Consider the following 10,382-nt stretch of genomic DNA (forward strand, 5'->3'; position numbering starts at 1 on the left):
GTGGGGAGCTCTAAATTCATAGATGTGCCAGGCAGGCTACTCCAATGGACGCTCCTGCCAACTTACCTATGGTTCCAACACAATGTAATCATCCACCAAGCCAGGAGTTCATGCACCCTTCACACACACACACACACACACACACACACACACACACACACACACACACACAGGACCACATTAGACACTGTGCCCATCTGAGCTGGAGCTGAAGGGTGGAGCCCTTCGCCTCCATGAAAGTCTGCCTCTCCATGGCAACCTGTCCATCTGTTTCAAACGTGAGCTGACCACCATAACAGTTACATACCCCGCTGTCTCTGGCAACGATTAAAGCCTCTCACAGAACTAGCTTCCTGTACAGGGAACACAGACAGACTAAAGCCACACACAAACACAAGTTCTAGGAGGTCAGACAGACCCCTGTTCATTGCAGAGCCTTGTCTAAGTCTTCTAACATCCCAGATGATACAGGACAGGGCAGAGCAGGGCAAGGGGCTTCTCTTGACCCTGGGGGGGGGTTCTCTCCCGGTTTAAGGCAAGGTGAGCAAGGCAGGAGTATGGCGGCTGCAAGGGGGACCCCAGCACAACACAAGACAGGAGGCCTGTCGGGAGAGGAGGGGCAGTTAAACCTGGTCTGGAAGGTACCCACGGGGCCTGTGTGGACTGTTTTGGACACCCTTCAGTGCACACCCTACTCTGGCTGCATCACCCTGAGCCATCACACTGGCTTGTAAACCGTGCCCGCTTGGGAGTACACGACCAGGTTGCTAATGGCGACTTGGGTGGTGCCTCCCAGGCCCCTTCTAGTGTTCGGGGTCAAAAACTCATTCTGACAGGTCGCAGTCTCTGAATTACGACTTCAGCACGGCTCAAGAAGATTGCCATGTCTAAAAGACAACAAAAAAACAGCCAGAGACCAGGCCGGGCAGCCGAGAGGAGAGAGGATGGCACCAAGGCGGGAACGAAATGGAGGGCAGACATTTGGCCACAATGGCACCCTGGCCCGGAGAGCCTGAGCACAGGCCAGAGATGCCGGGCAGTGTGTGCGGTTTCGAGACGTGAGCTGTGGGTGCTGCTGGGGAGGTTCAGGCAAAAGCTAGGCGGTGTCTGGGTGGCCTTGTGCACACGCTGTGGCCTTGCAATCGGGAGAGGTGCACACAGGAAGCCAGATGCAGCCCTGGACGCAGAATCCCGGGCAGCAAGGTCCCCAGATCCTGCCAGACATGGCGGCCTGGGGACCCGTGAGGCTGCGCTGCCTCTAACCCAGCAAGCCGAGGGAGCCCCTGTCGCCTACTTCAGGTCACCCGGGCCCTCGTTCCTGCCAGCCCTCTCCTGGGTCAAGGAGGCTGCAGGAGACCCGCGTGGGTCCTGTGGGGCCAGCAGGGAGAGCCTGTCGCTAGGCAGCCAGCCGCCATGTCCAGGGAAGCACGGGGACCTGCTGGCGGGATCCGCAAACGCCATCCGCTGGATGGCAGTAGTGCTCCGTCAATGCCAACCGCCACGGGAAATGGGTGCACTCCCTCCGCCCTTTGGAAGCGAAAAAACGCCAAGAAACAACAACCAAAAAAACCCCAAGCGGCCAGCACCAAGCTGCAAGATGGCTGCCACACACTAGCCACAGATGTGTCCCCATCTAAGCCTGCTGCAAGGGATGGATGCCAGTGGGGGTACAGACTGCCGGGTGGGCTGCGGAAACGGTGGTCAGGGACCTCAGGGGCTCCTCCACTGGACTGCCCCCAGACACTGTGCTCGGGCACCCGCCAACCCCGTGCAGGCCCCGCGTGAGGGCACACTGGTGCCAGGGGGGGTCGCGCTGGCGGTCAGGGTACCATGAAGGAAGCCTACAGAAAGGACATGCGGATCTGGACCGCAGGCCAGGAGCCTCAGAACTAAACTCATGACCCCGGGGACCAGGTGGTTGCGGGGTGGGTGGGTGGGACTGGAGTGGTGGTGGCTCGGTCTCGCCCCCTAGCTGTCCTCCCAACATATTCTGAGGCCACCTCTACCCCTACCCCGCCCCAACAGCAACACAGCCCTCTGAGGTCCAGCAGCTACCTACTTGACCCTGGCCTACCAGGTGACCACTCCTGCTGCCTGTCCGACCTTGGGTCTGCTGGCAACTAGCACCTTCGCCAAACCAAGCTTCCAGGTCAGGGCTGCCAACCAACCCCAGACTGGTAGGGCATCGAGGGGGTTGTGTCCCAGAGGTCAGGGCACACGGGAACGGTGGCAGATGACACTGGGGTGACGGCCACCCACCTCAATGGGGCGCTAGGCCCAGCTTCCAATGTGGCAGAAGGTCGCTCCTGGATGGACACAAGGCAAAGGACAGGCCGCTGCGTGCACCTGTGTGGACTCCAGTCTCGTGGGACAATCAATCGTCCAGTGGGTCTGCTGCTCCCAAGATAAAGGAGAAGGGCCACAGGAACACTTGGTATGCTTTCTTGCCCACGGAGTGCCGGCCTCTGGGTTCCGGTAGATGCTGTCCTTCATGGTCCCCACCAGGGGACCCGAGGGGCCCGGGACATCCAGATCTCGTCCCAGGAGAGGAGACGGGCCACACCGGACCATGCCCTGGGGACAAGGACACATCAAAAGAAGGAACAATCCCTGCCAACCGCCCGGTTGCCAACCAGGTCCTGGGAGCGGGTCCCCACCCTAGCCATCTCCTAGCAACCCTTCTGAGCTACCTCTGGCTCTGTCACATTCCATCTCCTCTCCACAGCCCTTCACCCCCACCCACCACCAGGCACCCCTGGGAAACTCTTCTTGACTTTCCCCGAAGTCCCCAAGTGTCCCTCAGACATGGAAATTTCTGGATCCTCGGTGGTCAGACACCTTCCCTTGCCCGGGCCTAGACACTTATGGTACTAACAGCTCTCTGAACAGATTCCAGTGCACCCAGGACAGGGAACCTAGCCCCCCTGAGAAATTAAGCAATTCTCACTTGTCACACCAAGATGACTGCAGCACACATCCACTCATGCCTTCTTCAAGGACCAAATTCCTACCAAATCCTTCTACCAAACTCCACATGTCCTAACAGTGAGACCTCCAGGAGCCCTCATCCTTTCCCATCAGGGGCCCAGACCCAGGGAACAGAAACAGTAGTCCATAGACAGAATGTGTCGGCCCAGCTGCCTGCATGCATAAATAGCATCGCACAAAAATAAATGAATGAATGCATGAATGGATGAAAGAACAAATAAATAAATAAATAAATAAATAAATAAATAAATAAATAAATGAATAAATACTAAAATGCAAATCTACACTCACAGATTCTCGGGGCCCCTGACCCATCTCATTCTCTCTTATCTCTCTATCTATCTTTCCAGCTCTACCACTACCTCCTCCTCTCTTGGGCCTCCCTGTATCCTGGGCTCCTAAGGACAGTCCCATTCATGGCATCCAGGGCACCTAGGCCTGTCTGGATACAGATGATATACCATATGCAGCTGGGAAATGCTTTTCACTACCCAACAGAGAGCCGTCCTCCTAGGAACACCAAGAGACTAAAGGGCCACACCTTCACACTGGTGACATCTTTCCTAGACATCGCTCCTAGAAGAACCCAATCCCCCTGCCTCCTAGAGACAAACCTGTCTAGTCTCTGGCATCTCTCCTTCTCTCATAGCCTCCTGGAGGCATCGGCTCTGAAGCTCCAGAGGAGTTCCATGGGGGTATCGGGAACACAGTGGGGAGCTCTAAATTCATAGATGTGCCAGGCACGCTACCCCAGTGGACGCTCCTGCCAACTTACCTATGGTTCCCACACAATGTAATCATCCACCAAGCCAGGGGTTCATGCACCCTTCACACACACACACACACACACACACACACACACACACACACACACACACACAGGACCACATTAGACACTGTGCCCATCTGAGCTGGAGCTGAAGGGTGGAGCCCTTCGCCTCCATGAAAGTCTGCCTCTCCATGGCAACCTGTCCATCTGTTTCAAACGTGAGCTGACCACCATAACAGTTACATACCCCGCTGTCTCTGGCAACGATTAAAGCCTCTCACAGAACTAGCTTCCTGTACAGGGAACACAGACAGACTAAAGCCACACACAGACACAAGTTCTAGGAGGTCAGACAGACCCCTGTTCATTGCAGAGCCTTGTCTAAGTCTTCTAACATCCCAGATGATACAGGACAGGGCAGAGCAGGGCAAGGGGCTTCTCTTGACCCTGGGGGTGGGGGTGGGTTCTCTCCCGGTTTAAGGCCAGGTGAGCAAGGCAGGAGTATGGCGGCTGCAAGGGGGACCCCAGCACAACACAAGACAGGAGGCATGTCGGGAGAGGAGGGGCAGTTAAACCTGGTCTGGAAGGTACCCACGGGGCCTGTGTGGACTGTTTTGGACACCCTTCAGTGCACACCCTACTCTGGCTGCTTCACCCTGAGCCATCACACTGGCTTGTACACCATGCCCGCTTGGGAGTACACGACCAGGTTGCTAATGGCGACTTGGGTGGTGCCTCCCAGGCCCCTTCTAGTGTTCGGGGTCAAAAACTCATTCTGACAGGTCGCAGTCTCTGAATTACGACTTCAGCACGGCTCAAGAAGATTGCCATGTTTAAAAGACAACCAAAAAACAGCCAGAGACCAGGCCGGGCAGCCGAGAGGAGAGAGGATGGCACCAAGGCGGGAACGAAATGGAGGGCAGACATTTGGCCACAATGGCACCCTGGCCCGGAGAGCCTGAGCACAGGCCAGAGATGCCGGGCAGTGTGTGCGGTTTCGAGACGTGAGCTGTGGGTGCTGCTGGGGAGGTTCAGGCAAAAGGTAGGCGGTGTCTGGGTGGCCTTGTGCACACGCTGTGGCCTTGCAATCGGGAGAGGTGCACACAGGAAGCCAGATGCAGTCCTGGACGCAGAATCCCGGGCAGCAAGGTCCCCAGATCCTGCCAGACATGGCGGCCTGGGGACCCGTGAGGCTGCGCTGCCTCTAACCCAGCAAGACGAGGGAGCCCCTGTCGCCTACTTCAGGTCACCCGGGCCCTCGTTCCTGCCAGCCCTCTCCTGGGTCAAGGAGGCTGCAGGAGACCCGCGTGGGTCCTGTGGGGCCAGCAGGGAGAGCCTGTCGCTAGGCAGCCAGCCGCCATGTCCAGGGAAGCACGGGGACCTGCTGGCGGGATCGGCAAACGCCATCCGCTGGATGGCAGTAGTGCTCCGTCAATGCCAACCGCCACGGGAAATGGGTGCACTCCCTCCGCCCTTTGGAAGCGAAAAAACGCCAAGAAACAACAACCAAAAAAACCCCAAGCGGCCAGCACCAAGCTGCAAGATGGCTGCCACACACTAGCCACAGATGTGTCCCCATCTAAGCCTGCTGCAAGGGATGGATGCCAGTGGGGGTACAGACTGCCGGGTGGGCTGCGGAAACGGTGGTCAGGGACCTCAGGGGCTCCTCCACTGGACTGCCCCCAGACACTGTGCTCGGGCACCCGCCAACCCCGTGCAGGCCCCGCGTGAGGGCACACTGGTGCCAGGGGGGGTCGCGCTGGCGGTCAGGGTACCATGAAGGAAGCCTACAGAAAGGACATGCGGATCTGGACCGCAGGCCAGGAGCCTCAGAACTAAACTCATGACCCCGCGGACCAGGTGGTTGCGGGGGGTGGGTGGGTGGGACTGGAGTGGTGGTGGCTCGGTCTCGCCCCCTAGCTGTCCTCCCAACATATTCTGAGGCCACCTCTACCCCTACCCCGCCCCAACAGCAACACAGCCCTCTGAGGTCCAGCAGCTACCTACTTGACCCTGGCCTACCAGGTGACCACTCCGGCTGCCTGGGCGACCTTGGGTCTGCTGGCAACTAGCACCTTCGCCAAACCAAGCTTCCAGGTCAGGGCTGCCAACCAACCCCAGACTGGTAGGGCATCGAGGGGGTTGTGTCCCAGAGGTCAGGGCACACGGGAACGGTGGCAGATGACACTGGGGTGACGGCCACCCACCTCAATGGGGCGCTAGGCCCAGCTTCCAATGTGGCAGAAGGTCGCTCCTGGATGGACACAAGGCAAAGGACAGGCCGCTGCGTGCACCTGTGTGGACTCCAGTCTCGTGGGACAATCAATCGTCCAGTGGGTCTGCTGCTCCCAAGAGAAAGGAGAAGGGCCACAGGAACACTTGGTATGCTTTCTTGCCCACGGAGTGCCGGCCTCTGGGTTCCGGTAGATGCTGTCCTTCATGGTCCCCACCAGGGGACCCGAGGGGCCCGGGACATCCAGATCTCGTCCCAGGAGAGGAGACGGGCCACACCGGACCATGCCCTGGGGACAAGGACACATCAAAAGAAGGAACAATCCCTGCCAACCGCCCGGTTGCCAACCAGGTCCTGGGAGCGGGTCCCCACCCTAGCCATCTCCTAGCAACCCTTCTGAGCTACCTCTGGCTCTGTCACATTCCATTTCCTCTCCACAGCCCTTCACCCCCACCCACCACCAGGCACCCCTGGGAAACTCTTCTTGACTTTCCCCGAAGTCCCCAAGTGTCCCTCAGACATGGAAATTTCTGGATCCTCGGTGGTCAGACACCTTCCCTTGCCCGGGCCTAGACACTTATGGTACTAACAGCTCTCTGAACAGATTCCAGTGCACCCAGGACAGGGAACCTAGCCCCCCTGAGAAATTAAGCAATTCTCACTTGTCACACCAAGATGACTGCAGCACACATCCACTCATGCCTTCTTCAAGGACCAAATTCCTACCAAATCCTTCTACCAAACTCCACATGTCCTAACAGTGAGACCTCCAGGAGCCCTCATCCTTTCCCATCAGGGGCCCAGACCCAGGGAACAGAAACAGTAGTCCATAGACAGAATGTGTCGGCCCAGCTGCCTGCATGCATAAATAGCATCGCACAAAAATAAATGAATGAATGAATGAATGGATGAAAGAACAAATAAATAAATAAATAAATAAATAAATAAATAAATAAATACTAAAATGCAAATCTACACTCACAGATTCTCGGGGCCCCTGACCCATCTCATTCTCTCTTATCTCTCTATCTATCTTTCCAGCTCTACCACTACCTCCTCCTCTCTTGGGCCTCCCTGTATCCTGGGCTCCTAAGGACAGTCCCATTGATGGCATCCAGGGCACCTAGGCCTGTCTGGATACAGATGATATACCATATGCAGCTGGGAAATGCTTTTCACTACCCAACAGAGAGCCGTCCTCCTAGGAACACCAAGAGACTAAAGGGCCACACCTTCACACTGGTGACATCTTTCCTAGACATCGCTCCTAGAAGAACCCAATCCCCCTGCCTCCTAGAGACAAACCTGTCTAGTCTCTGGCATCTCTCCTTCTCTCATAGCCTCCTGGAGGCATCGGCTCTGAAGCTCCAGAGGAGTTCCATGGGGGTATCGGGAACACAGTGGGGAGCTCTAAATTCATAGATGTGCCAGGCACGCTACCCCAGTGGACGCTCCTGCCAACTTACCTATGGTTCCCACACAATGTAATCATCCACCAAGCCAGGGGTTCATGCACCCTTCACACACACACACACACACACACACACACACACACACACACACACAGGACCACATTAGACACTGTGCCCATCTGAGCTGGAGCTGAAGGGTGGAGCCCTTCGCCTCCATGAAAGTCTGCCTCTCCATGGCAACCTGTCCATCTGTTTCAAACGTGAGCTGACCACCACAACAGTTACATACCCCGCTGTCTCTGGCAACGATTAAAGCCTCTCACAGAACTAGCTTCCTGTACAGGGAACACAGACAGACTAAAGCCAGACACAAACACAAGTTCTAGGAGGTCAGACAGACCCCTGTTCATTGCAGAGCCTTGTCTAAGTCTTCTAACATCCCAGATGATACAGGACAGGGCAGAGCAGGGCAAGGGGCTTCTCTTGACCCTGGGGGTGGGGGTGGGTTCTCTCCCGGTTTAAGGCCAGGTGAGCAAGGCAGGAGTATGGCGGCTGCAAGGGGGACCCCAGCACAACACAAGACAGGAGGCCTGTCGGGAGAGGAGGGGCAGTTAAACCTGGTCTGGAAGGTACCCACGGGGCCTGTGTGGACTGTTTTGGACACCCTTCAGTGCACACCCTACTCTGGCTGCTTCACCCTGAACCATCACACTGGCTTGTACACCATGCCCGCTTGGGAGTACACGACCAGGTTGCTAATGGCGACTTGGGTGGTGCCTCCCAGGCCCCTTCTAGTGTTCGGGGTCAAAAACTCATTCTGACAGGTCGCAGTCTCTGAATTACGACTTCAGCACGGCTCAAGAAGATTGCCATGTTTAAAAGACAACAAAAAAACAGCCAGAGACCAGGCCGGGCAGCCGAGAGGAGAGAGGATGGCACCAAGGCGGGAACGAAATGGAGGGCAGACATTTGGCCACAATGGCACCCTGGCCCGGAGAGCCTGAGCACAGGCCAGAGATGCCGGGCAGTGTGTGCGGTTTCGAGACGTGAGCTGTGGGTGCTGCTGGGGAGGTTCAGGCAAAAGCTAGGCGGTGTCTGGGTGGCCTTGTGCACACGCTGTGGCCTTGCAATCGGGAGAGGTGCACACAGGAAGCCAGATGCAGCCCTGGACGCAGAATCCCGGGCAGCAAGGTCCCCAGATCCTGCCAGACATGGCGGCCTGGGGACCCGTGAGGCTGCGCTGCCTCTAACCCAGCAAGCCGAGGGAGCCCCTGTCGCCTACTTCAGGTCACCCGGGCCCTCGTTCCTGCCAGCCCTCTCCTGGGTCAAGGAGGCTGCAGGAGACCCGCGTGGGTCCTGTGGGGCCAGCAGGGAGAGCCTGTCGCTAGGCAGCCAGCCGCCATGTCCAGGGAAGCACGGGGACCTGCTGGCGGGATCGGCAAACGCCATCCGCTGGATGGCAGTAGTGCTCCGTCAATGCCAACCGCCACGGGAAATGGGTGCACTCCCTCCGCCCTTTGGAAGCGAAAAAACGCCAAGAAACAACAACCAAAAAAACCCCAAGCGGCCAGCACCAAGCTGCAAGATGGCTGCCACACACTAGCCACAGATGTGTCCCCATCTAAGCCTGCTGCAAGGGATGGATCCCAGTGGGGGTACAGACTGCCGGGTGGGCTGCGGAAACGGTGGTCAGGGACCTCAGGGGCTCCTCCACTGGACTGCCCCCAGACACTGTGCTCGGGCACCCGCCAACCCCGTGCAGGCCCCGCGTGAGGGCACACTGGTGCCAGGGGGGGTCGCGCTGGCGGTCAGGGTACCATGAAGGAAGCCTACAGAAAGGACATGCGGATCTGGACCGCAGGCCAGGAGCCTCAGAACTAAACTCATGACCCCGGGGACCAGGTGGTTGCGGGGTGGGTGGGTGGGACTGGAGTGGTGGTGGCTCGGTCTCGCCCCCTAGCTGTCCTCCCAACATATTCTGAGGCCACCTCTACCCCTACCCCGCCCCAACAGCAACACAGCCCTCTGAGGTCCAGCAGCTACCTACTTGACCCTGGCCTACCAGGTGACCACTCCGGCTGCCTGGGCGACCTTGGGTCTGCTGGCAACTAGCACCTTCGCCAAACCAAGCTTCCAGGTCAGGGCTGCCAACCAACCCCAGACTGGTAGGGCATCGAGGGGGTTGTGTCCCAGAGGTCAGGGCACACGGGAACGGTGGCAGATGACCCTGGGGTGACGGCCACCCACCTCAATGGGGCGCTAGGCCCAGCTTCCAATGTGGCAGAAGGTCGCTCCTGGATGGACACAAGGCAAAGGACAGGCCGCTGCGTGCACCTGTGTGGACTCCAGTCTCGTGGGACAATCAATCGTCCAGTGGGTCTGCTGCTCCCAAGAGAAAGGAGAAGGGCCACAGGAACACTTGGTATGCTTTCTTGCCCACGGAGTGCCGGCCTCTGGGTTCCGGTAGATGCTGTCCTTCATGGTCCCCACCAGGGGACCCGAGGGGCCCGGGACATCCAGATCTCGTCCCAGGAGAGGAGACGGGCCACACCGGACCATGCCCTGGGGACAAGGACACATCAAAAGAAGGAACAATCCCTGCCAACCGCCCGGTTGCCAACCAGGTCCTGGGAGCGGGTCCCCACCCTAGCCATCTCCTAGCAACCCTTCTGAGCTACCTCTGGCTCTGTCACATTCCATCTCCTCTCCACAGCCCTTCACCCCCACCCACCACCAGGCACCCCTGGGAAACTCTTCTTGACTTTCCCCGAAGTCCCCAAGTGTCCCTCAGACATGGAAATTTCTGGATCCTCGGTGGTCAGACACCTTCCCTTGCCCGGGCCTAGACACTTATGGTACTAACAGCTCTCTGAACAGATTCCAGTGCACCCAGGACAGGGAACCTAGCCCCCCTGAGAAATTAAGCAATTCTCACTTGTCACACCAAGATGACTGCAGCACACATCCACTCATGCCTTCT

General features: G+C 57.9%; 1 long non-coding RNA gene across 1 annotated transcript in view; it reads right to left on the reverse strand.

Annotated features, from left to right (window-relative positions):
• Positions 1-2,415: 2,415 nt before the first annotated feature.
• Positions 2,416-10,382, reverse strand: part of LOC118239424 — a 9,877-nt gene continuing 1,910 nt past the window's right edge. Inside the window, exons 2-4 of the long non-coding RNA XR_004771470.1 lie at positions 9,650-9,964; positions 5,965-6,279; positions 2,416-2,574 (exon numbers count right to left, since the gene is read on the reverse strand). This is a non-coding gene — a long non-coding RNA (uncharacterized LOC118239424). The remainder of the gene's footprint in view (positions 2,575-5,964; positions 6,280-9,649; positions 9,965-10,382) is intronic.

Source organism: Cricetulus griseus, chromosome X (genome assembly GCF_003668045.3).
Source record: "Cricetulus griseus strain 17A/GY chromosome X, alternate assembly CriGri-PICRH-1.0, whole genome shotgun sequence".
NCBI classification, from domain to species: domain Eukaryota; kingdom Metazoa; phylum Chordata; class Mammalia; order Rodentia; family Cricetidae; genus Cricetulus; species Cricetulus griseus.